Source organism: Lissotriton vulgaris, chromosome 7 (genome assembly GCF_964263255.1).
Source record: "Lissotriton vulgaris chromosome 7, aLisVul1.2, whole genome shotgun sequence".
In the NCBI taxonomy this organism is placed as follows: Eukaryota; Metazoa; Chordata; class Amphibia; order Caudata; family Salamandridae; genus Lissotriton; species Lissotriton vulgaris.
This window is the reverse complement of record NC_141695.1, coordinates 1,630,885,921-1,630,910,996: the sequence shown is the minus strand read 5'-3', so window position 1 is coordinate 1,630,910,996 and position 25,076 is coordinate 1,630,885,921.

Here is a 25,076-nt window from a genome sequence, read left to right as displayed (position 1 = left end):
TAAGATCTCCCTGACTTGTTTTTTAGCTTCTTGCTTTATGGGATACTGCCGTTGGGCAGTTGGTTCACTTTTTAATTGGATTTTGTGAGGCGGTGAATCCTCATCCCATCCTACATGATTTTTATATAATGCAGGTGCCTGGGCTACTGCCCATTTCCTTGCATATGTATATTTTTTGTGAATCGGAATGTGATTCGAGAAGGCAGGCATAATCACTTCTTCGCCACGAGGGCACTCCCTGACAAACTCCGAGGGCCAATCTTTTTCAGCTAACAGAATATCATAGCCTTTTGAGAGCTTATCCCAAAATAGACCCTTAATTTTCCTAGTCTTATCACCCTCTATACGCAATGTTATTTCGTATATTTTATGGGGCTCGGTAAGTCTGGCGTCGGCAGTTTCAACCTGAATGTATTCATTCGTGTCCACTGTCTCCAGATGACTCATCAAGATCTTGCGCGCTATACTGATTTCTGCTGCACTGTCCAACATTGTCAATGCCCACTCCCCGTTTTTCAACTGTGTCCTCAGTATTCTCGGCATGGTTGATTACTCTAATACTGGCTACCTTCTTTTTCTGAAATTGAGATTTCTTATTTTGAGCAGGTTCCTTGTCTTTGGACTTGGTGTGCTCTCCTGGGTCTGACCGTCCTCTTCTTTCCGAATTCTGTGGAAAAGATCGAGAGGGACGTGTATCAATACTTTGATATCTATCAGGTTTTTTCAGATTATCCCTATTTCTAAGGTTATATCTTTTCTCAGAGGGCTCCCTCTGGGGAGACTGGCGTTCTCGAGTCGGAGTTCTTTCCCTCCGTCGAGGAGACCTTCCTCTGGACTGGAAAACTTTTTCCTTGGGAGTGGATTGTTTATTTCCATCCCAGCTCTTTTTAGGAGTGTTTGAATTATTTTTAATAAATAATTTTTCAGGATTTTCGAGCAGTTGGGGCTTTACTAGTTTTCCACCCAAGCTGTCTCTACCTAATTCTTCATAGCATTTTTCTATGATTTTTGCAAGCTCAACAGGATCTTTTATATCTGTTTCCCTCAACTTCTGGCGGATCGCCACAGATGCTGCTTCTCCTCTAATGTTGGCTAATAATATAGCCGTGACCTGCTTGAAGTCTTTCAGTAATTTCATACCTAGATTTAAAGCGGGCTCTGGACCGAATTCATTTTGAATCTGTTTTAGCACTTCTGGTATTACCGCCATAGACGGAACACCGTGTGTTTTTGTGTAAATGGAAGCAAAGACTGTACCCCAAGTGTCACAGTCCTCCACGTGTGGTGCGATTCCCATAGGGAGGCAGATGGTCAAGATTCTGTGTTTCTCAATAGGGGTAGTATCAGGAAATACTGCCTCTATTTGAGTGATTTTCTGTGCTAACCAGAAAGGAATTTGTTCCCGTTTTACGGGGTTTTACCAAGACATGACTGTATGTTCTGTGGTGTAATTTTATTTGTGTTCCCCTGATGAGGGGTCAGCTGTGGTGTATTAACAGCTGGCTGGACTGTTGCAGTCCGCATCACATATTGGACTAATTGCCTATGTATTTTTATTAATGTGTTTAGCTGTACTAACAGCTCTTCTCTAGACATTTTTGCAATGTCAGGATGTGGTGTGTAGCTGGCTAGAACCGGCCACGTGGCTCCTGGTCTACCTAGTGGACCGAGCCTGGTTATGTGATCATTGTGTTTTAGGGCGCCATTAAACCAGAGCAGGTGCTCGTGGAATTTCAATCTCCTCGAAAAGGAGCGTACTCTTCCGGAGGTTTCTCTATTTTGTAATAGTGAAACTCTTTTGTTATAGCGTTTACCGCTGGAAAGTTTATCCATGAATAGAATACCTCTGTCTGCCGATACTCGTGAGCCTCTATCACGAAAATTACTGTACCACCCTGAGGTGTCAGTCCGTTTACTATAAGTTTTGAAGTTATAGATTTTCTTAATTGGACCGGGATGATTATAGCATCCGGGTCTGTCTGTAGGAGACTCGAGTCCTCCTCTATTAGTATGGAATCTAGTCTAACTGCTTCCCTTTCTTCTTCACTGTCTGTCATTTTTTTTAGAAATGCAGGCTTTGCGGAGTAGGTCTCCAAGGAGACAAAGATTAGGTGCACAATATTTTGGAACACTGTATCCTTCAACGTTGAATAAACCAGAGCTTTACATAGGAATCTCTTCCTACTGAGGTCGGGCGGATTTTAACCTTTCACCCACTCCAGACGTCTATTGGAGTATTTACGGGAGAAAGGGGTGTGAAATATGCACGACTGAGTTACTCTACAAGTCTTGCGTTAGTTTATCGCCTTACCAAACGTTGGGCGCCATGTAGTGTAGTTCCTAGTTTCCCACTAGGCCCTGCGCATTGGAATAACATAAACAGTAGTATCGACGTGGAACTGCGGATATTCCAGGCCTCCACTGACTATGCTAAACTTAATTGGGTTGTGTTACCAACTAGCTCAGAGGTCACTGGAAACTTTCTTCTCTGCATAGGAAGTGATCAGCTTCCTTGGCACAGACAAGAAGGGATTCAGTTTTCCAACAACCGTGCAACATGACAACTTTGCTCCTCAGATCAAGAGTCAATCCCTAGGGTCGTGTGAAACAATAGACATAGATTTCACTCAGTCAGTCTGGTGCAGTTTACTTTCACGAGATGTAGAGAATAGAGAGACGGGCGTTTGTCAATAAAGGGTTAACATTTATTGAACAGTCTTTCTTCTCGTACAAGAGAAATGTATTGCCACAATTGCAATAATTGTTATTATAAAAAGTACGTACAGTAAGATAAGTATTGCGAAATAGAACTGTAAAAGCATTGATATGGTTTCTTAGCCATACAATGGTTTAAAAGTAATAAAACATATATACAGTCATATATACATTTAGGCTAACATACTCAACTGGTGCTTCTAACTAAGCCTACCCCAGTGTGCCTGACCTAAGCCTAACACGTGAAAGGGGAGTAAGTAAGTAGCTTTAAGTTAAGTTGGTTTTGCCAAGGTTTGTTTCAAGAATTCTCGTCTAAGGGTTTAGTCAACACTATACCTCTGAATAGAATGATGGAGGATTGGTATCTCCTTCAGGGGTCTCTCTCGATATCCCAGTCACCTGCGAGGGTAAACCGGAAACGCTGTAGCTGGATTTCTCTGCACGAGAAAGGCAGCGGCTGCTCTTCAGCGCGTCGAGGAAGGAGGGGGGACAGCGTCCGCGGGCAGCTGGATTTGCTGGATGTCTTCGCAGAGGGACGGCTGTTCAGCTCCTTAAGCGTACTGCACCATAGGTCGCGCTTTAGCGGCGATAATGGTATCAGCAGCTTCACCACCACAGGATAGCAGGCTGCAGCGACAGAGTGCTAGATTTACCAACACGGGGTCGTGCAGGCAGCTGGCTTCAGTAGCTCGTACAACAGGCATTGCTTAAGGCAACGTTGGTAATATTTATACCTGACAGGTGCCGGGTTTGACGCAAGTTTGCTGGACATAAGACGTCAATTAAAGATGTCACTAGGAAGTGATAGTTATCAGTTGCTCATTAGAGTTCCATTACTAATCAAAACATAGCAAGCGGGGATTTCCAGGTTTGCTGAGTTTTTATCTTGTTGAAGAACTCGGAGTGTTATCTAGGAATATCAGATAGTGACTGCTGCTCTGTCATTGCACTAATTGGTCGCAAAGGAAGTGGCAGAGGGAACTATGCTGGAATGTGGCTCTGTTCGTGTGAGGCCAGAGATGACTTTTCAGAAAATCGCACTTGAACGGTTATGCCAATATAGGGAATAAATGGATTTATAGCCGAATAGGGGCATAAGGTCACAGTATCGATCAGGAACCTAGATAAACACGCAACACTTCAAGCCCAGAGTTTGTAAAAAAAAGAAAAAAAAGCTTGCGTGAGTGTTTCCCCTCCCCCTGGCATAGATCAGCTCATTTGATCATTCTCCTCATGGCTGTGTCAGGCAGAGCTTCTGGATCGTGCCATTCCAAAGAGTAACTGGTGAGTGCCACATAGTGGGGTTCTCTTTGGTATGCTATACTTATATCCACCTCCATTTTTTTTCATTACTAGGCACTCCTCCTGTCTCTTCCTCCGCCATCCATTGTCTCCTCCTTTTGTTCTGCTCCAAGAGTTATCTTGAAACCATAGAGATTGCTGTCACTGATGGGCAGATGTATTAACATCCAGATTTGCGAATCTTAAATAGCGATTTTTTAGAAATGGCTATTGGAGATTTGAAAATTGGTATGTATGTAGAAATTCTCATTTTTTTGCGATTTCTTAAAATTTCTTAATTGCGATTAGCAAATTGCGAATCGCAATTAAGGAATAATTTCCCATTCATTTCTATGGGCCAGGGGGCCCATAGGAATGAATGTGAAGCTATGCTCAATTTGAGAAACGCAAATTGAGAATATTTTCAAGGGTGCAAGGGTGTCATAAGGACACCCTGATGCACCCCTGAAATTCTTATGTGTGCGCATATGGCGCACATACATGCCCTAAGGGCACGTATGTGCGCCACATGGCACCTTTAAAATGCAAAAAAAGTGCTTTTATGAAAGAAATCGCAAATTACCACCAACATGAAGTTGATGGTAATTTGCAATTTCTTAATGAGAATTCGTACAACTTGGGTGCTTCATACATTGCATTTAAGGAATCGCAAAATTTGCGATTCCTTAAATGCAATCGCAAAATAAGGAATCGCAAATTTGCGATTCTTTATTCTGTACTCCTATTTGCTACATACATACCATTTAGCGAAAATGAGTTCGCAAACGCCAAAATTCTGCGAATTTCGGCATTTGCGAACCCATTTGAGCTTCATACATCTGGCCCTGAGCCTATACTATTTTTATAACTTTATATATACCTTTGATCAGTTAGAGACTGTTCACACCTTAACTTTAAAGAGAGAGTTCAGGAATGTAATTTATAAAATATGCAGAGTAACTTTAATACGTTTTATGGCATCAACAGACTAATGTGAGTTTATATCCTTAATTATCCTTTAATTGAACTGTGATCTAGACGTGTGCATGTATTAACAAGGTTTACAATCACAAAAATAATCTACTAGCAATGCCCAAGCATTTTGCCTGCTTGCATTTAAATCCAACATTGCCATTTCATACCTGACAGTCTTTGTGAGGTTTGCTGCAAAGGCAAAGGTAAGCATGCAAACACTGGTTGTTTCAAGAGAGCCAAATCAGTAGAATCATTTATATGTAGTTCTTCTTTTAAGTTTGTAAGTACTACATCTGCCTCCCAAGATCCATGCCGGACAACTGTGTCGCGAGAGTCCATTCAATCATGTTGTATAAGATCTTAAATATATACTCAACTGCCTTTCCCCCAGAAAGTTCTGATGTTTTTTGCATATTTGACTTCAGCCTGCACAACAGACGTGTGTATGCTGAATCCACACTGTGACATGGAATGCAATCTAAATCTAATCTAAAATGGCACTCTGTGGTTTTTAGGGAAAACTGCATGCACCCTCCTTTAATGAGTATCACTACCATCAGGTCACCGGGCTAATTATAGTGGCAGGGCAGACTTGTTTACCTGTGACGAGCCAAATATGCCACTGGCCGCACCGGTTTATCTGTCAGTCCTGTGCAATACACTAAAAACACATCATTAATATCCAAATTATATCACTGCAAGCTATGCCACGTAATCTCACTACACAAAACCCCACTACACACCACACAATTCTATGCCACGCAATGCCACAACTAACAATTCAAATGCAACCCACATAATTCAACTACACACCACTTACATCCACTCCACTCCATAACACATAGGTAAGATAAGTTTACATTTAAAGCACCTATAGCTCTAACTCTCTCTTTTCTTGTTTTTAACTCCCAAACACACAGATCTGAAGCTTAACTCCTACCTATTTGTTCTTTTTTGTCAACAAAAATGCAAAGTGGTGTAATCTTTTAATGTTGTTTATGTCTATTATGAAGTGTGGAGCACTGTGCCTAGTGCTTTCCACATTCCAAGGTGAAAGCCAGATTTCAGTCGTAAGAGCACAGTTTTCTTCACGCGACAAAAGTCTCATCTCGGCATAGAAGACAGATAAAGTATATTGTGAAACATATCTACGCAACCCAAAGACAGACTTAACAGTTATATATTAACACTTAGACAGTGTCTTTCTTGACAAGTATTTACACTTTGTTTTTCTCAATTAGTTCTCAACAAAAGAGGCATCAGTTAATACCTGACTTTTTCTCAAGATTGTAGTTTCATTCAATTCACAATGGATAACCAGAGCTCAATAATAACGCCTCCAATCTTCTTAGCCTCTCCTGGTCCACTTTCAATAGAGTGGGAAGATTGGCTACCCATGTTTGAGAACTACATTGATGCTATGGATGGCTCAAAATTTAGTGCTGCAAGGAAAAAAGCATTGTTATTGAATATTGAATAATCTTGGCAAAGAAGGTCAACGCATTTTTAAGTATCTGCCTGTAGCAACGTTACCTAATGGCAAAGCTATTGAAGATGTGTATTTAGAAGCAAAAAAAAAACGCTTGGAGGTTAGGTTTGCCAAGAAGATTAATATTGTTATGAACCGTTAACAGTTCTATACGCACAGACAGAAAGAAAATCAGTCCATCAATGACTTTGTGTCTAAACTAAGAGAACTATCTCTCGAATGCAAATTTGGGGCTATGACTGATGAATTAGTGCGAGACCAGCTTATTATGCAATGCAAATGCAAGAAGACACAGGAACGACTTTGGGCGGCCAAGAATCCTTCCTTAAAGGATGCTATAGACATAGCAAAAGTTCTTGAGCATACGCAGTATTGTATGCGTGAGTTGAAAAAAAAAGGAAGAAAGCACTAGTTTGTAATGAGGACTCGAATGTAGCAGCAATTTCCAAATCAGGAAAATTCTTTCAAAGAGGCAGACAACAATTCCGGTCATGCTATAGGTGTGGAAGCTCATTGCACAATGCTGAGTATCGTAAATATCCAGCCATTGAGAAGAATTGTTTGAAATGTGGATGCAAAGGTCATTTTTCAAATATGTGTAGGAAGTCATTCAATCAAAGAGTAGCCATAATAGATGACAGTACTGTTGATCCATCTCAAAATGCTTGTCTACCTTGTCCCACTAATGATATTCCTTTACAGGTCGATAGGATTTTGAGTGTTGATGATCCCAAGGACCATATTGGTAGAAAGAACAGACCTAAGGCTCAGTTTAAAATTGATGGTGAAATTGTAGAATTAATGGTTGATTGTGGATCTATGTACACCATCATCCCGAAATATGTTTATGACAAATTGTGGCCCAACATTGTATTACTACCTAAGGATATCAATCCAGGTGGGTATCAGGGTGAGACTATAGATCTTATTGGCTACATGAAATCTACCATTGAATTCAGTGGTAGATCTGTTGAGGGTAAACTCTACATTGCAAGAGATGGTCCACCTATCCTGGTATGGATGCATCAATTTGATCTTTCAATAATTATTGATCCAAGGGCTCCAACTCAGGTACTTGTGGTGGATAGATTGTCACTAGAGGAGATTCTAGAAGAAACTAAAGATGTCTTTAGAGATGAGTTGGGTTGTTTTGAGGGGTATGTGCATAAAATAATCCTGCAACCCAATGCTTTTCCAGTACAGCACAAAGTATGTAGGACACCTTTGTTAGCTAGGGAAGCTGTCAAGGAAATGCTTCAGGAAATGCTTGCTTCTGGTGTAATTGAACCAGTTGAGAGTTCATCATGGGTTTCTCCAGTAGTTATTACTGAAAAATCAGATGGCAAATTTAGGTTCTGCATTGTCCTCAGGTCACTTAACCAGAATGTGGAGGTCGACACCTTTCCACTTCCCAATATTAATGAACTGATTTTGGCATTGAGTGGGGGAAAATTATTTTCTAAACTTGATCTTAAAAATGCATTCCGCCAAATCAAGTTACATGCTGAATCAAAATCCCTTACGGCTTTTATCACTATGGGCGGTATTTATCAGTGTACTAGGATGCCTTTTGGTCTCTGCTCTGCTGCCAGCATATTTCAAAGGATGATGAATGTACTATTCAAGGGAGTAAAAAATATTGGTTTTTTTTAAGATGATATTTTAATATTTGGGGACACTGTTGACCAACATAACCACACACTCCGTGAAGCTTTATTCAGAATTAGAGAGTCGGGATTCATTCTTAGACCAGACAAATGCAAATTTTTAGTGGATAAAGTAGATTACCTAGGGTATGAAATTTCAAATCTTGGAGTGAAGCCTAAACAGAATCTACTAGTTGCCATTCGCTTAGCTCCCATCCCTTCGGATAAGGATCAATTGAGATCCTTTTTAGGATTAATAGAGTACTACTCTAAATTTGTCAAATACTTTTCGACTAAAACTGCTGATTTAAGATCTCTTTTGAAGAAAGGTGTTGGTTTTGTATGGAGCAATGCACAACAGGTATGTTTTGAGAATATACCGCCCGATTCATCAAACAAAATTGCGCTCGCAAAGGGCCAGATTCTGAGAATCTGGCCCTTTGCGAGTGCGATTTTTGCATTTGGGATTCAGCATCCCAAATGCAAAAATCGCTAATTGCGATCTCGCAATTTTGCGAGGAATTACATTTAAGGAATCTCTATTTGAGATTCCTTAAATGCAATTCATCATCCAATTTATTTTTTGCGAATTCGCAATTTCTGGCCGCAATTTACCGCGAGGTCAGACCTCGTGGTAAATTGCGAAAACTCAGAAAAATGCATTTAAATGCATTTTTCTGAGTTGCATGTTACACACACACATGTCCTTTGGACATGTGTGTGTGCAACACCTGTGTAAAATTTCATTTGAGGGGTGCTACAGGGTGTCCTTTGGACACCCCTGGCACCCTTCAAATCGCTATCTTATTTGCAATTAGCAAATTGCTAATCGCAAATAAGGAATACTCCCCATTCATTCCTATGGGCCTTTTGGCCCATAGGAATGAATGGCGAGTTATTCCTTATTTGCGATTAGCAATTTGCTAATCGCAAATAAGGAATATGTAGGAATCGCATTTCTTTATGCAATTTCTACATGAATCCCGTTTTGCGAGTCCTTAATAGCGATTCGCTATGAATCGCTATTAGGGGCTCGCAAAACGGGAGATTGATGAATCAGGCTGATAGAGAAAAATATTTGTGATGCAGGCATACTCACAACATTTGATTCCAGATGTCATTCTATACTTACGGTGGATGCCAGTGCCACAGGTCTTGGTGCTGTTTTAGCTCAAGTGCATAATGGTCAGGAAAAAACTGTGGCGTTTGTATCAAGAACATTAACATGTTCAGAGAAAAATTATTCTGTTATAGAACGAGAAACCTTAGCTGCTGCTTGGGCTTGTGAATACTTTAGGACCCATCTTTGGGGTTACAAGTTTACACTTAAATCAGATCATAAACCACTCATTAAAGTGTTGTTACCGGGTGGTGAAGCGAAGGAAGTGTTCAGCGTGGTTAGCTAGATTAGCTTCTCGTCTTCAAGAGTTTTGCTACAACATGGTATACATACAAGGCTGGAAAAACGTACAGGCCGATTGTCTGTCTAGATTGTCACTTAACTGGGAAACAGTTGATAAGGTAGCTGTCCTAAAGAAACAAAATGAAGGAGCAGTTTCCTTTGTCCAAGATGTTTTAAGTGTTTGTGAACCTCAAGCATTGACAAAGAGTGAGTGGGTGAATGCAATGTCTGCGGATAATTCAATGTTGGAACTTAAGAAGTTAATACAATTGGGTTGCAAGAGGGAGAGTACTGTTTCTCTTAATGTTAGGCCATTTGTAAAGATCTTAGATGAACTGTCAGTTTATGATTACGTGGTAATCATGAGGGGTGACTTATTCATTCCTCCAGTCGCTTTAAGGAACAATTTGATCAAAATAGCCCATGAAGGACATTTAGGTCACACAAGAACAAAACAAAGACTGAGAGCAAATTGGTGGTGGCCAGGGATGGACTCAGATGTAGATTCCTGGGTCACAAAGTGTGAGGTTTGCAAAGAGAGTGACAAACGTCTAAAAGTTGGTGTTCAGGCCTCCTTAGGTCATATAGGTCATATTTCTGATCCAGGTCAACCATGGCACACCATATGTATGGACTTCATTGGGCCTATGAAAGGTCTTAGAGAAAGTTTACGATTTGGTCTAGTTGTTGTTGATGTCCACACCAAATGGTTGAGAGGTAAGTTTACAAGAGACATCACAACCTCAACCACTATCAATATTTTGAGAAGCATTTGGAGAGAAGAAGGAATACCGTTAGTTATTTTAACAGATAATGGCACGCAATTAACATCAACAGAAATGAAGAATTTCTTATCTACTTGCGGTATTAAACACTCTTGTACCTCTTTATACAGCCCACAAGGAAACGGTATTGTTGAAAGGGCCAACCACCTAGTCAAAGGTACAATTCAAATGGCTATTTCAAGTGGAAAAGATGCTGATTCAATGATATCAGAAATGTTGTGGGCATATTGCTTGAGTGTGCATAGTGTCACAAAAGACACCGTTTGAGATGATGCATGGGAGACTCCCTAACACTAAGCTTGTTCCCACTTGGATCAGAGACATTGTATCTAAGAATTCAATTCCCATTAATTCAGCTTCTTCTTCTTCTTTTCAACAAGGAGTGAACAGCAAAAAAAAAAAATGGGAAGGAAAATTTGTTCTGGAGACTGAGTCAAAATACGTACTGGCAGACCTGGCGTTCGCTTTTCTAAATGTATTGGCCCTTACAAAGTCAAACTTACTTTACCGTATTGTGTTATTTTAGACATTGTTGAGAGATGGAATTATAGACGAGTGACCCTGTACCAGAAAAGTGATGTAAACATGAGAGTTAATGTCAAAACAAATCGTCATGATAATACTATTAACAATACTTTATTCACAATTCTCAGGTGGAAAATGCTTTTCAAAGGATTGTACAAGGGGGAGGTGATGCTCCTGTTCCTGTTCCTTCTGGTTCCCCAATTTTATGTCAACCAACAAGGGAGGTAAGACTTTACAGAGGTTGTCATCCTCCTGGTTACTTAAAAGATTACTTTTGCTCATGAGTTATTTTTATATCATCTCTTATGATTGAGACGTGTAATCTGGTCTCAGTTTGCTCAGTTCATTTTTACCTGGGTTATTTAACATATATGTGCTTCAGTTTTCTTTTCTCTTCTCTATTTTCATTTCTTTTCCTACACATTTCATTCTTCATTTAATCGTTTAAGAGAGGAGGATATGTTGTAATCTTCTAATGCTGTTTATGTCTATTATGGAGTGTGGAGCACTGTGCCTAGTGCGTTCCACATTCCAAGGTGTGTTTCATTAGTTCTGTACTCTGGCAGTTGCTGTTGGACTGGCCAGAGGAAAGCCACGTATTCTTACTTAGGACAATTTATTCATGAATAAACAGTTTATTCAATTTAACATTATATGCATCCTGATTACAATATACTTGCAACACAAAGCTATCCACATAGTTCCAGGCCACACAAATACACTTCACGTTGTCAAACCATACCACATACTTCCAAACCAAACCACATAATGCAACTCAACCACACAATTACACAACACACCACATACATCTAATCCACACCACACAATTCTACATCATGCCACAAAATTCAACAGCACACCACAAAATTAAACTCCACTACATACCACTGCACGACACAAAATACCATTCCATATAATTCCACTCCATAACATACAATCCCACTCCCCATAATTCCAGTACACCCAATGCCACATAATTACTATACACATAATACCACACCATACCACATGATTCCACTACATAGAATACACTCCATAACACACAATTCCATGTACACAATCGCACAACTGATTCACATAATTCCACTAAACACCACATACATACTCTCCATAACACATAGGTAAAAGACATTCCCATTTGCAATGCCAAAAGCTATAACTCAAACTCAAGGCCTATTGCATTTCCAATGCTTGTTTAATTTCACTACGGGCCAGCTGCACAGAAGCTTAATATGCAGGCCTGGCCCATCAATCGTAACCCTTGCGCTCCTCTCACGCAAGTGGTAGCAATTCTATAATCTTTCTTTCTTATGTTTTTTACCTCACTTATTCTACCTCGTATCTCTCTGCACCTTTCTAGCTGTATGTACCTCCGCTCTCTCTACTTTGCCTCTCTCTCACATACTCCTTTTTCTGATTCTCTCAAAACCTCACCTCTCTCCTAACCATGCCATGCTATCACCTCACTGCTCTTTTTCCATTTTACCTCCTGTATATACTCCACCTCTTTTTTTGACGGCAGCCCCCTCTTTACCTACCCTATTTACCCCTCTCTCCATCTCTGTATACCTCAATTCTCTCGACCTCTCTGAGCCCATCCTCTGCGTGACCATTTTCTATCCCCCCCCCCAGTCTCTCCACCTCATTTATCTCACCACCCCACCTCTCCTCGCACTCTTACTACCTAACCTCTTAATTTACCCTAACATGTGTCTGCTACCTCACCTATCCACCTCCCTATCTCTCCTTCTATCTCTGTTCTCTCTACTGCAAATCTCACAATAACTTAATCCATCCTCAATGTGACTCTTTATCTGACTCTTTTTCTCTAGCTATAATTCCCTCTTCGCTTTCTCGCTCATCTTTTTCTACACCCCCTTTTGATTTCAACTCACCCTCTCTACCTCACCTCTCACTTTATACCGGTTTCTCTTTATACATCTCTCAACTCTGTATCTGTCTCTAACCTCATAATTCTCTCTTTACCTCACCCTGCCTCACAAACTCTTTCTCTTTGTACTTCTTTATTGACCTCACCTCTCTTTTGCCTCATGTTTGTCTTTTTACTTTACCACTTTTCTATCTATGCCTCATTAGTTTATATCATTCACCTTCTCTCCTTACCTCTCCATCTGTCTCACTCCTCTCTGTACCTGACCCCTCTTCCTATACCTTTTTGCATTCAATTTCCCCTTTCTCAACTTCACCCTTCTCGTTACCTTACCTTTCTCAGAAGCTTTCTTACTATCTCACCTCTGTCTACTGTTCCTCTCTCTAACGCACCTCTCTTTCTACTCTCTTTTTCTCCGCTTCATCTTTGCTGTCCCCCACTTCATTCCCTCTCTTCGCATTTCCCTCTCCCTATCTCTACATATTTATTTATTTGGGTATTTTTAAAGCATGGACCTAACTGCACGAGGAGAAGAGCACTTCACATGATTAGGTACCTTAGAACATGTAACATATGTACTATAACACGAGAAGACCATACCAAAGGGATGGTAGATCAGCACTGGTCCTCAAGGGAACCCTGATTATCTTATAAATCTCTACCCTTCTCTATTTCTACTACCTCTTCCTTTTCTAGTGCTTTGTAACCTCCTTTCTGTTTACCCCACTTTTCTCTTTTTATTTTAAATCTCTCCTTACCGTATCTAATTCCTTTTTTTCAACTTCTATTCAATATATCTTGCTATATCATTCTCATTGCCTCTTTTCTTATGTCTCCTGCCCACTCCCATTTTTCTCCCTTGGAAGTGGTCTAGGTCACTGCATATCAGAGAAGTGTAGCAAAGAAAGAGGAGGTGGTGAACAAGACAGAGGAAGAGAATTAATAATGGAGAAACATATCTGTTTTCTTCTGATGGGAAGGAAAAATGTTCTAAACACTGCTTTGATTTTCACTGTTGTAATGAGAATGCCACTTGTGAAGTGGGATTTATTTGCGATTTTGAAAAATGTGTAATTAAAGCTACAAATTAGACTGTTATATGGCTATCTTATTTTAATATTTATGTACCAGTTCATTAAATGTCCCTTGCCTGGGGCCTCAAAACCCCCTAGAGGTCACAGTGTTTGTTTTTGCTCTTGTAAATTGTTTTACACTCTCCTTAGGCTGTAGGTGGGCGTGTTCACTGGAAGTCATGATACAGGCCAAAGAATGTTATTAGTATTCCTAGCGGCCATCAAGGTCTTCCAATCAGGAATCTCGATTCCTGCTGTGTCGAGGAGAAAACGCGTTGGCCAATGGAAGGCTTAGTCTTTACCCCACACTATTGACCTGGATGCAATGGTGGTGCTTTGAGGTGTCTTCAAGTCTGCTGATGGCCATCGGGTGGGAGGCAGGTGGTCTCTGCAAAAGGTCCTCTTTGCCAGCGGTGGCAGCAGTGTTGTGTGTGGGTTTGGGTGGCAAGGATTAGTTTGCGCTTCAGAAGATGGTTGCTGAATGATCTTCGTGCTTGCCCACGCCTATGATATAGGAGTGCCCTAGTGACCTTTCACCACCAGGACCTGAATGCGGCCCAGTAGTACTGGTGCCCACCTACTATCGCAGTGAGGGGCCATGATCATTTTGGAAGCTGTACGCCCTTCCAGTTCATATTTCTGGAATAACAGACCTTTGAAGACTCCAGTTCCTGCTCTTCACTAAGTTGGCAAGTTCTTGATGGTCACAGGAGCTTTCATAGTTAGCTGGAAGTGTTGGCCCCTGCCTCACGTCAAGGTGGTGGTGGTTCTGTTTACAGTGCTCCGATACCTATTCGTTTGTAGGGTGAAAGGGGCGGGCGATGGAGACCTTAACATGTTCTTATTGTTGCAGTAGGTTGGATATTCTGGGGGTCCTACCTCCCCAGTTCACCCGGGTGAACCTTTTGAAGATGCATCAGTGGGGACCACAGAAACATTATAGTCACACTATCCCCTTGAAGAGAGTATCGGGGACCCCAGGCTCCACCTCAATATAAGTGTAACATCCCAGCTTTAAGTGCCAGAGACTTGGATTGAGTCCCATGTGCGTCTAGTTGGTGGAAAGGTATTTTGGTAATACCCGCTCCTTCTGTTATCACTCGAGTCCCAGTGCACTGTTAGCAGGTTCTCCCGAGTATGTGATCAAGAGGCTCCAGACGGTTCAGAATGCGGCAGCAAGGGTCCTGCTCAATCTCCCCAGACACACCTCAGCACGAGAATCCCTAAAACAGCTTCACTGGCTCCCAGTCGCAGTGACAATAAGTTCAAATCCGTGTGCATCGCTCTCAGAGCAGTAAATAATAAAGGCTCAGAAAAACTCAGACATCTGATCGTGGCACATATACCAATCAGACCTCTAAGGTCCTCCCACGCACACCTCCTCTGCACCACCAGAATTAAAAAATCCAGACGGGGAGGCAGATCTTTTTCACACCTGATTCCAAAACTGGGGAATGAGTTACCTCTGGACCTAAGAGGGCTGCAGAGTGAATTGGCATTCAGAAAGAAACTGAAGACCTGGCTAGTTCCTTTAAACCACTAATGGGCTCCATCTCTTACCACAGCTCTAATCGTCAGCACGGGGAAGCCTTAGGGTAGCCGTGTGCTATAAAAATCTCAAGTCAAATCAATCAAATCAGATCACTGGCGATTGCAAACATAATGAGAGTGGATCACCAGGGTGTCCAGCCTGGAGAGTGGATACATTCAAAATACATTCACCTGCTTTAGTAGTAGTTGTCTTAACTGGAACAGCTGTCATATTACCTGGAACGTCTACTTTATGATGCGGAACTGCTTACCAGCTATTGGAAATGGCAGACGTGTTATCTGAAACATCTGTTTCATCATTTGCAATTATTATCATACTCCTGGTAATGGCTGCCATATTATTTTGGGAAACTATCGTATTGTCAGGAATGTTTGTCTTGTTATCTTGAACTGATGTTGTATTATCATAAGAGGCTGTTGTATTATTGGCAGCTGCTGTTATGCTTTCAGGATCAGCTGTTGTGATATTTGGAACAGCCGTCGTATTATCTGGACTGCCTGTTGGATTAACTGGAAGCCCTGCTGAATACTCTGGAACAGCTGTATCATTAGGAGGGGTTGCTGCATTCTCTGAAGAAATGTTACACTTAGGATTGGCCTGGCATAGCTGTTGAATTACATGGAGGAGTTTTTGTATAATATGGAACGTTTGCATTACCTGAAATGGTTGTTGCATTTGCTGGCACAGCTGTATCATTTGTTGTGGCTGTTGTATTATGAGGAACAGCTGTAGTATCCGGATCTGCCGTTTTATTATTTGGAATGAATGCTCGCTCGCGAAAGGCTTTTGGATAGACTGGAGCAGCTGTGCTAACGTCATCGGCTGTTGCATTATCTGGAACAGATGTTTCACCTGGAGGAACTCTTGCATAGTCTGGAGCAGCTGTGCTATCATCATTGGCCGTTGTATTATCTGGAACAGATGTATCACCTTGAGGAACTCTTGCATAGGCTGGAGCAGCTGTGCTAACATCATCGGCCGTTGCATTATCTGGAACAGATGTTTCACCTGGAGGAACTATTGCATAGTTTGGAGCACCTGTGGTACCATCATTGGCTGTTGTATTATCTGGAAAAGATGTTTCACCTGGAGGTACTATTGCATAATCTGGAGCAGCTGTGTTCTCATCATTGGCTGTTGCATTATTGCCTGGAGGGACTATTGCATAATCTGGAGCAGCTGTGCTAACATCATCGGTTGTTGCATTATCTGGAACAGATGTTTCACTTGGAGGAACTATTGCATAGTTTGAAGCACCTGTGGTACCATCATTGGCTGTTGTATTATCTGGAAAATATGTTTCACCTGGAGGTACTATTGCATAATCTGGAGCAGCCGTGTTCTCATCATTGGCTGTTGCATTATTACCTGGAGGGATTATTGCATAATCTGGAGCAGCTGTGCTAACATCATTGGCTGTTGCATTATCTGGAACAGATATTTCACCTGGAATGACTATTGCATAGTCTGGAACAGCTGTGTATTCATCATTGGCTGTTGCATTATCACTTGGAGGGAATATTGCATAGTCTGGAGCAGCTGTTCTAACATCATTGGTTGTTGCATTATCTGGAACAGATGTTTCATCTGGAGGATCTCGTGCATAGCCTGGAGCAGCCGTGCTATCATCATTGGCTGTTGCATTATCTGGAACAGATGTTTCACCTGCAGGAACTCTTGCATAGGCTGGAGCAGCTTTGTACTCATCATTGGCTGTTGCATTATCGGGAACAGATGTTTCACCTGATGGTACTATTGCATAGCCTGGAGCAGCTGTGCTATCATCATTGGCCGTTGTATTATCTGGAACAGATGTTTCACCTGCAGGAACTCTTGCATAGCCTGGAGCAGCTGTGGTACCATCATTGGTTGTTGCATTATCACCTGGAGGGACTCTTGCATAGCCTGGAGCAGCCGTGCTATCATCATTGGCTGTTGCATTATCCGGATCAACTGTGTATTCTGGAGCCGCCGTTTCATTAGGACTGGCTGTCCTGTCACCTGGAGCACTTATATAATCCGGATTAGCTGTGATATTATCAGGGTCGGCTGTTGGATTATCGGGATTGGCTGTGTAACCGGGATGAGCCGTCGCATTTTCTGGAGCAGCCGCATCATCTGTCCTGTTGGCGGGAACGCCTGCTGGAACGGCCGTCACGAAAGGCGAATCCGAGTTCAGCCTCCAGAGAGTGGTGAATGCAGCGAGGAGGAGGCACCTGCAGCCCGAAGTCTTCATGGCGCTGTGAGGGTGGCGGCTCAGACTCCCACTGAGGTTTTTGGCTGGGTTTTGAAGTCACATAGGTGGTGCCGAAACAGAGGAAGGGCGGGGAAGCTTGGCGGGGGTGGGAGCGCCATGACTCGCCTTTCCTTACATTTCGCCATCGTCCCCGGTCCTGACTCCTGAGGTGGCCTCATTGTGAAACCAGGGAGTGGAGGGAGGCTCCCCGCGGGACGTCTGTGCACGAAGCCGCCTCGTTTTGCTGGTATCTTATTTTAAGGCCTGTGGCCGTGCTTCTGTGTAACAGAAACTGTGGTCTTGAAGAAACACAGAGAGCAGTTTACTTGGAAACTGTTAGCTGTCACAAAGTCTCCGTGCTTTATAGGACTCCTGGGCCGAACGGTACCCCAGCGCCGTAGCCAAGGCGCCATTGGCCCCCGCCCTAGAGCAAGAAAGGAACCTGCCCGCATCCTCTGGCTTTGTAGTAATTAAAAGCACAGAAACGAATTGGGCTAACGTTAGCCCCTCCCAACCCTGGGTCCCGGGGCCACTGCACCTGTTGCACTAATTAATGATAGCAACGCATTCTGCTGCAAACACTGCTCGGGAGTTGCTATTTTTATGGTTTGGGCAAACGTGCGCTGCCGTGTTATTTAGCGCAATCGCACGTGTTTGTATGGTGTGGTATTTTAATCCATTTATTTTTTAAGCGCTCATTGGCGTTTGTAGCACGAAAAGTCAATGTACACATTTTGGCCAAGGGCAAAGAGTCTATTCTAGGGTTACCCAGGCTGAAGCAACAGGCTGTCAAAGGTATCACTTCTACCACTGCTGGATTTAAAGATGGCTGCCACTGTGGTTAGGAATTCCACGAGGGCATTTTTACCATGCGGTATGGTGACTTTTTTTTTTTAATTCTGTTTATTTATAATGCTCATGAGACCATAAGGTACAAAACAGTGTCTACGTACCCCATTGGGAGATACCACAAGATTTAACAGGAAAGTAATCGTCAGGAAACCACAGGGACAATCAGCAATCCCCAACACTACTACCCCTCCATGAGTGCTCCAGTTTCTCTGTATTTCTGCCAGGGCGCCCACACTTTCTTTGATTTTTTTTAGTACACCCCCTACTTTTGTATTCAGTTTCTTCGGCCCTTTGACACCAATGGAGGTCCCGCTTCCATTCCTCGCACTGCGTGGCTATCTGCGCCCCACCCCACCCCCCTTATTTCGTTTTGCTATACCTGCAGCCAGGGCCAACCATATTTCCACATACCTCGACCAATCAGTGTCCCCTTTAATCATCAATAAAAGCCACTTCGGCTCCATCAGGACCGTCTCCCCCACTACCCTAGACATGGTGTTAGTGACCTTCGTCTAGAAGGGAATTATCTTCGGACACTTCCATAGGATATGAAAGAAAGTGCCCTCCTTTTGACAACCCCTTACGCATGAAGCCGATTGGCTTCTTCCCCATGCATAAAGGTGTGTGCGAGAGTAGTAAGTACAAGGAAGGATTTTGAGCTGCACCAGCCTCATACTCGAATGGGTTGCGATCTCTTTAGGACCCTGCAGCACATCCTGCCAGTCTTCATCGTCTAGACTTCCAAGATCTTTGGCACAAGCTGCTCGAAGTTTAACCAAGGGGTCAGGTATATTGTTTATTAATTTACGATAAATTGTTGATATGCGTTTCTCCGTTATGGGGTCAAGCAACAACCTGTCTTCCAATGGGGAGTATTCCGGAATGGATGTACCACTCGGTATATGGGATCGTAGGGCATGTAGGAGTGGTATGTGATTATATCTCTGTGAGTAATGTTAATTGTATTCCCTTTGGAGGTACTCAAAGAGTGGGGGGAATCCCCTTTCCAGACATCCCCTAGATAGTCGATGCCAATTAACTGTCACCCCTTAAATCCTGTTAAAGCGGTCATCTCTCGCAGCTGCTCACCCTGCCGCAGTGGTGTTCTCCCTGTCAATGTGCCCGCCCATCCTCAAAGTTTATTAGCATCTCTCCAACACTGCAGCACTACCTTAGTGTGCTCAGGCCATGCCGTCTGCGGTCTCCGTGCATAAAGAAGAGGTTCACGTGACATAGACTCCTAAATATTTAAACCCCTCGATAACCACCGGAGCCGAGCATCGAGAGGAGATCCGAGGGGGAGAACCCGACAATGGAAAAATCACAGATTTCGACCAGTTGATGGTATAGCCAGAATAGCCGATGACAACTCAAAAAGGTGTAGCACTTGCGCTATCGAGTGGGATGGTCTTGCCAGATATAGAATGATATCATCGGCATATAGGGATATACGCTCTTCCTACCCTTCAGTCGGTGCCAGGCCCCAAATCGAGGGGTCCCTCCTGATCTAGTGGGCCTATGGTTCCAATGCAAGCGCGAAGAGGAGGGGAGACAGGAGACATCCCTGCCTAGTCCCTCTCCACAGAGGCAAAGCCCTTGATACTGCCCCATTGACCCGCACCCGGGCTGTCGGTTTTTAATAGAGTAGCCGTACTCAACTGCAGAAGATCAGACGAATCCCAACCTCTGAAGTATCATGAACAAATAGGGCCATTCAATGCTGTCAAAGGCCATTGAGGCGTCCAGCGCCATCAATGCTGTTTGTGTATCCCCAACATCCTCGGTCATGTTTGCACCCCGCATAGGCGTAATAGATTATGGTGGGTGCTTCTACGGGGCATAAACCCGGAATGGTCAACGTGTACCAACTCCGTAATAACCGACAGCAACCGATCCGACAGGACTTTGGCGAGAACCTTGGCCTCCACATTTATTAGAGATATCGGTCGGTACGAAGTGCACTGGTCCGCCGGCTTCCCTGCTTTATGAATCACTACAATCATGGCTTCTCTCTGATCAAGGGGGGAGCCTCCAGGAGCCGCGCGCCTCATTGAACATCTTGAGAAGGGGGGCAGTTATGATCGTGGCTTGTTTTTTGTAGATCTCTATTGGAAGCCTGTTAGGCCCAGAAGCTTTCCCAACTGCAGGGAATTCAGAACATTGCTGATCTCCTCCTCCGTAAAGTCCACTTTTAGAAATTCACTCATTTCCACAGACAATGTGGGAAGTGCGAAGTCATGCAGGACTTATGCACAATCATTTTCGGTCCTAGTGCATATTGGCGACTATACTCGCTCAAAGTGCTGCAAAGGCCTCTGCTATGTTCATGTTTGTCGAGCAGAGAGAACCCGCTGCATCCCTCACTTCGGACATCCACGAGCGATCCTCCAACCATGCTAGTAATTTTAGTGCCTTGTCACCCACGTCATAAATCCGCTGTTGCGTGGCCAGCGCATAGGCTTGTGCCTCACCCTCAGCCAGGGCCCTAAGGTCTTTTTGCTTCAACGTCAATCTGTGGCGGAGTTCCACAGAGGAGGCAGTTGCACTATCACTCTCTAGCTGCTCAATTTCTCACTCTAACAATTGGATCTGGAGAGATTCTTCTTTTTTCTGTGCCCCAATTATGACTGAGCAAAACCCCTCAGCACTGTCTTATAGGCCTCCCACAGAGTAATTTGGGACTCCAATGACCCCTTGTTCTCCTTAAAGTACAGCTTGGACCCCTCACAAAGTTTTCCCCCTATTGTCTGATCCCGAAGGCGCCAGGGATCTATCCTCGGGAAGATCGCCCTGTTTACAACTGAACCTCTGAGGGTGGCACAAACGGGGGAATGATCTGAAATCCCCCGTGCCATATGTTTAGTGTCGCTGAATTCTCCCATTTGATCATTACGGGTGAAGAAGTGATCGATCCTGGAGAAGGACCCATGTGGTACCGATTGAAACGTGTACTGTCTGAGTGGGGGGTTATGTGCCTGCCATAGGTCGCACAGTCCCAGAGCAGTGATGAAGTCTGCCAGACCCCGTTCCCCTTGTCTGCCCGTCTGGTTACCAGAACGGTCCAGATCCGGATTCCTGACTGTGTTTGTGTCCCCACCATTAAGGAGTACTCCGGAGGGGAGATTCGTCAGGCACAAACTCAACTTTGGGAGGCGCATGGAGTGTAGGCCAGTAGGTATATAACATGAGCAAAGTACCAATAAGCGCCCAACCCCATCTACCCGCCACCTAAGTGAAGCAGCCCGCATCGTCTGCCCACGTGCCAGAGATAACCAGGGAAAGGGGATTACGTACCAGGATTCCCACCCCTTGTGACCCGGAAGTGAACTCCGAGTGAGCTACCATTTTATAACCAAACAGATCTAGGGCTTTACACCTATTTCCCCGCAAGTGTGATTCTTGGATCAGGACTACTTCTGAAGAAGGCCTCTTTAGATGTTGTAGTACTAGTGTGCATTTAATTTTATTAACAAGCCCATTAACGTTCCAGGTCCATACCTGTATCCTAGCTGGATCACCCATCATCGCAGAACCATGTCTACACTTTCGGATAATCCCTTGTCCCGCCGTGTCCCCAGGATCAATCCCAGAGCAGTGATGAAGATTGTGGTCTCGAGCAAACGTCCCCACCCCCCAAAATTTCCCCACCACCAAAACAAGACAGTCCAAAGGCCCAACTCCCCCCTCCCTGGTGCCCTGCTAGGTGAGACCCCAACCTCCCACCATTCAAACTTGCACAGTACCTGTTGCCCTAATAATACTAGAAAAAACATTTGTGAGGAACCGTGAACTTGCAGTCAGCAGAAAAAACGATATATCTGCTAACGAAAGGTACATACCCACACTGCGAATTTTAAGTTAGCACTCCCTGTACTAGCCATTCTGTCCTCCTCAATCCCTGGAGACACATAAATATCACCCAGCAACCTCAAGCCGTGTAGTGTCTGAGACAATTGTAAGGCCACCGGCCCCCACCCTCCAAAAGCCCCACCTTTTACTGCCCACATACCCACATTTAGGAACCTGTAGGAAGGACACATTGGAAGTCAATTGATGAACCCAGCAATGTTCAAAGTGTCCCAAGATCACTTAACTGTCCGCTGCTCTTGCCTATGGCCACCAGAAGCCCGCCCCTCTTCAAGCTCAGCGTCTTCTTCATTTTGCTTGACACCGGGTGTTGGTGTCTTCCCTTTTGACCAACAGTTCTTCAACCCTCCAACCAGTCGCTGGCCTCTTCCGGCGCGTCGAAGAAATACACTTTTCCTCCATCCAGGATTTTGAGTCTGGCTGGGAAAAACATTATGTACTTCACTCCCTGGTTTTTAAGGGCCTTCTTTACTACATCAGAGGAGCGCTGCTGACTCTGGACCCGCAGCGTGAAGTTTGGAAAGAAGCAGATGGTGGCATTCTCCAGATGAAGATCTCCATGCATACGTGCAGCCTGCAGGATAGCATCCCTATCTCTAAAATTCAGGATACAGGTGATAATCGTGCAGGGAGGAGCTTTAGGTTGGGGCCTTCTCCGCAATGCCCTGTGAGCCTGTTTGACTGAGAAAAAAAAAGTTTGATAGGGGTTTGGGCTTTAGATGGTTCAGCACCAGATCCTCTATCAACCAGTCCATTGATGGCCCTTCCATCCCCTCCAGTACCCCCACTACGCTGGGCTCATCCTACTTGGTCCTCCAGCCGCGCATAAATATCAGCTTGGTTTTTCGTGAGGGTAGCAACTTGTTCTTCCAGCCTCTTGGACTGAAGGCCCCCGATCCCAGTCTCGGCCGCGGAAACCTTCTCCGACTGTTTCCTGAAGTCCGCGCGTAGGAGGTTTAATTCCTCAGTCGCAGAGTCTAATTTAGGCTCTAGGGTCCCCCGGAAATCCCTGATGGCCCTCATGTCGTCTTTCAAGGAGGTGTCGGGCCCCTGTCGTCGGGGCCTTCCTGCGGGCCACCATCCGTCGCCCCCTCATCTCGTCCCATGGCAACTGTATATTTGTCAATTTGGTTAGTCTTACTAGGGCGTACTGACTTATTCTGGTCCATGACGGAGAGGGAATGATGTCGCAACAGCAAGCCAGCAGCTGAAAAGGCCTTGTCGGGGTTTGTAGAGACTCTGTACGCCACACTGTGGGCTCCTCCCCAGGGTGACCAGGCCACAACTAGGACCGGGTGTGTCTGCTTTACACTGTAGGCCGCTTCTTCTCCCACCTTGTGCCAGTCCAAGGGCGCCTCACAGTGGCCCAATGAAGAGGTTTGTACAGCAGCGGGGCACACACCAGGAGGGCCCACCACCGAATCTCCAGGTCACAGTCTAGGAACAGGTCCGAGCAGGCTGGTAGGTCCTAGTGTCTGCACCCAGCAGGCCGATTAGTGCAGCTGAAGCAAATCTACCCTTATCTTCACACCTCTCCCATGGCGGGGGTGGGGGGCGCGTGCTCCTTTGTCTGGGGCCCTCAGTGCAACGTAAGAGGCTGGTGCGCACCCCCAGTGTCACAGTTTCAACACTGGGGCATCCACCGCCTCCCAGCCTCCCGTATGGCCAATGGGGGAGGGGTTGCACACCGTTGCAATCCCGCTCGTGTCCCCGGGGAGTGCGAGGCACACTTTACCAGGCGAGACTCGGGATCCACCGGATCTCCCCGCCGCTGTTGTAGAAAATGGCGGTGCGACTCAGGCTCTCAATACCTGGATCCCGCGCACTCCAGCCATCTCTGCTGTCTTCTCCGCAGCCTTCTCACTGCTAGTAACGCTCCACCGCACGCCGCCGGCGATGAGGGAAGGATCGGCGTTCTCCACTCACAAGTCCCCGGCGGGCGCCATCTTAGCCTCTCCCAGCCACAGACCTCCGCTCGCCGTTTCTGCTCTCATGGCCCCGCTCTACAGCCGCCTCTCACCGCCTCGGATTGCTGCCACACTCCAGTTTCGTTTGGTCCCCTTTGGTGCTCTGGAGGCACACGGATTATGCCGGATATATGGGTTCACTCACCAAATGCTAGCGCAGCGCCATTAGGAAGCTGATCTTCCGCGGCTGCAAGCCACGCCCCCGCATGGTGACATTTTTGAGCAATAAGTGGCGCAGGAATGTTAGCTCTAAAGTAGGGGCATTATTATTGCCTACTGCACACATTTTAAGTGTCCTTGACATCCTGGGACCTTTTCTGCTTGGTGAAAAAACAGTGTTGGCCTTTTACTGTATTGATGCCATGTTGCCCTAGTCTAAGTGGCCAATCCACCATCATTTTGGGCCAGTGTCATCACCCGCCAACAATGGTGTCGACATTAGAGCTTGAGGAGGCTCCATTATCAGGTTATGTGGCTTCCTCCGCCCTTATAATCGGGTATTGCGGCAGAAGGTTTTTTTTTGGTGGATATCCTGGTACCACCCTCACTCTTGAGCTGTTGAGGTGACAAGCTTTTGGAGATGCACCTGTGTGCCAGTGAGAGCTACTGAGACCTGAGAGGACTGTGGCAGCTTTCTCAGCAACCCCAGATGAATTTCGTTTTTTATCTCTACTGATGAAGGATAATATCCAGAAACACATGTCTAGAGATTCACAGCACTAACCTGCACCAACTTTGGTGAAACACTTCAGGAAAAATTAAAGTAAACATTTAAAGTGAACTGCATTTACCAGATTGCTAATGGGTAAACTGTGCTGGG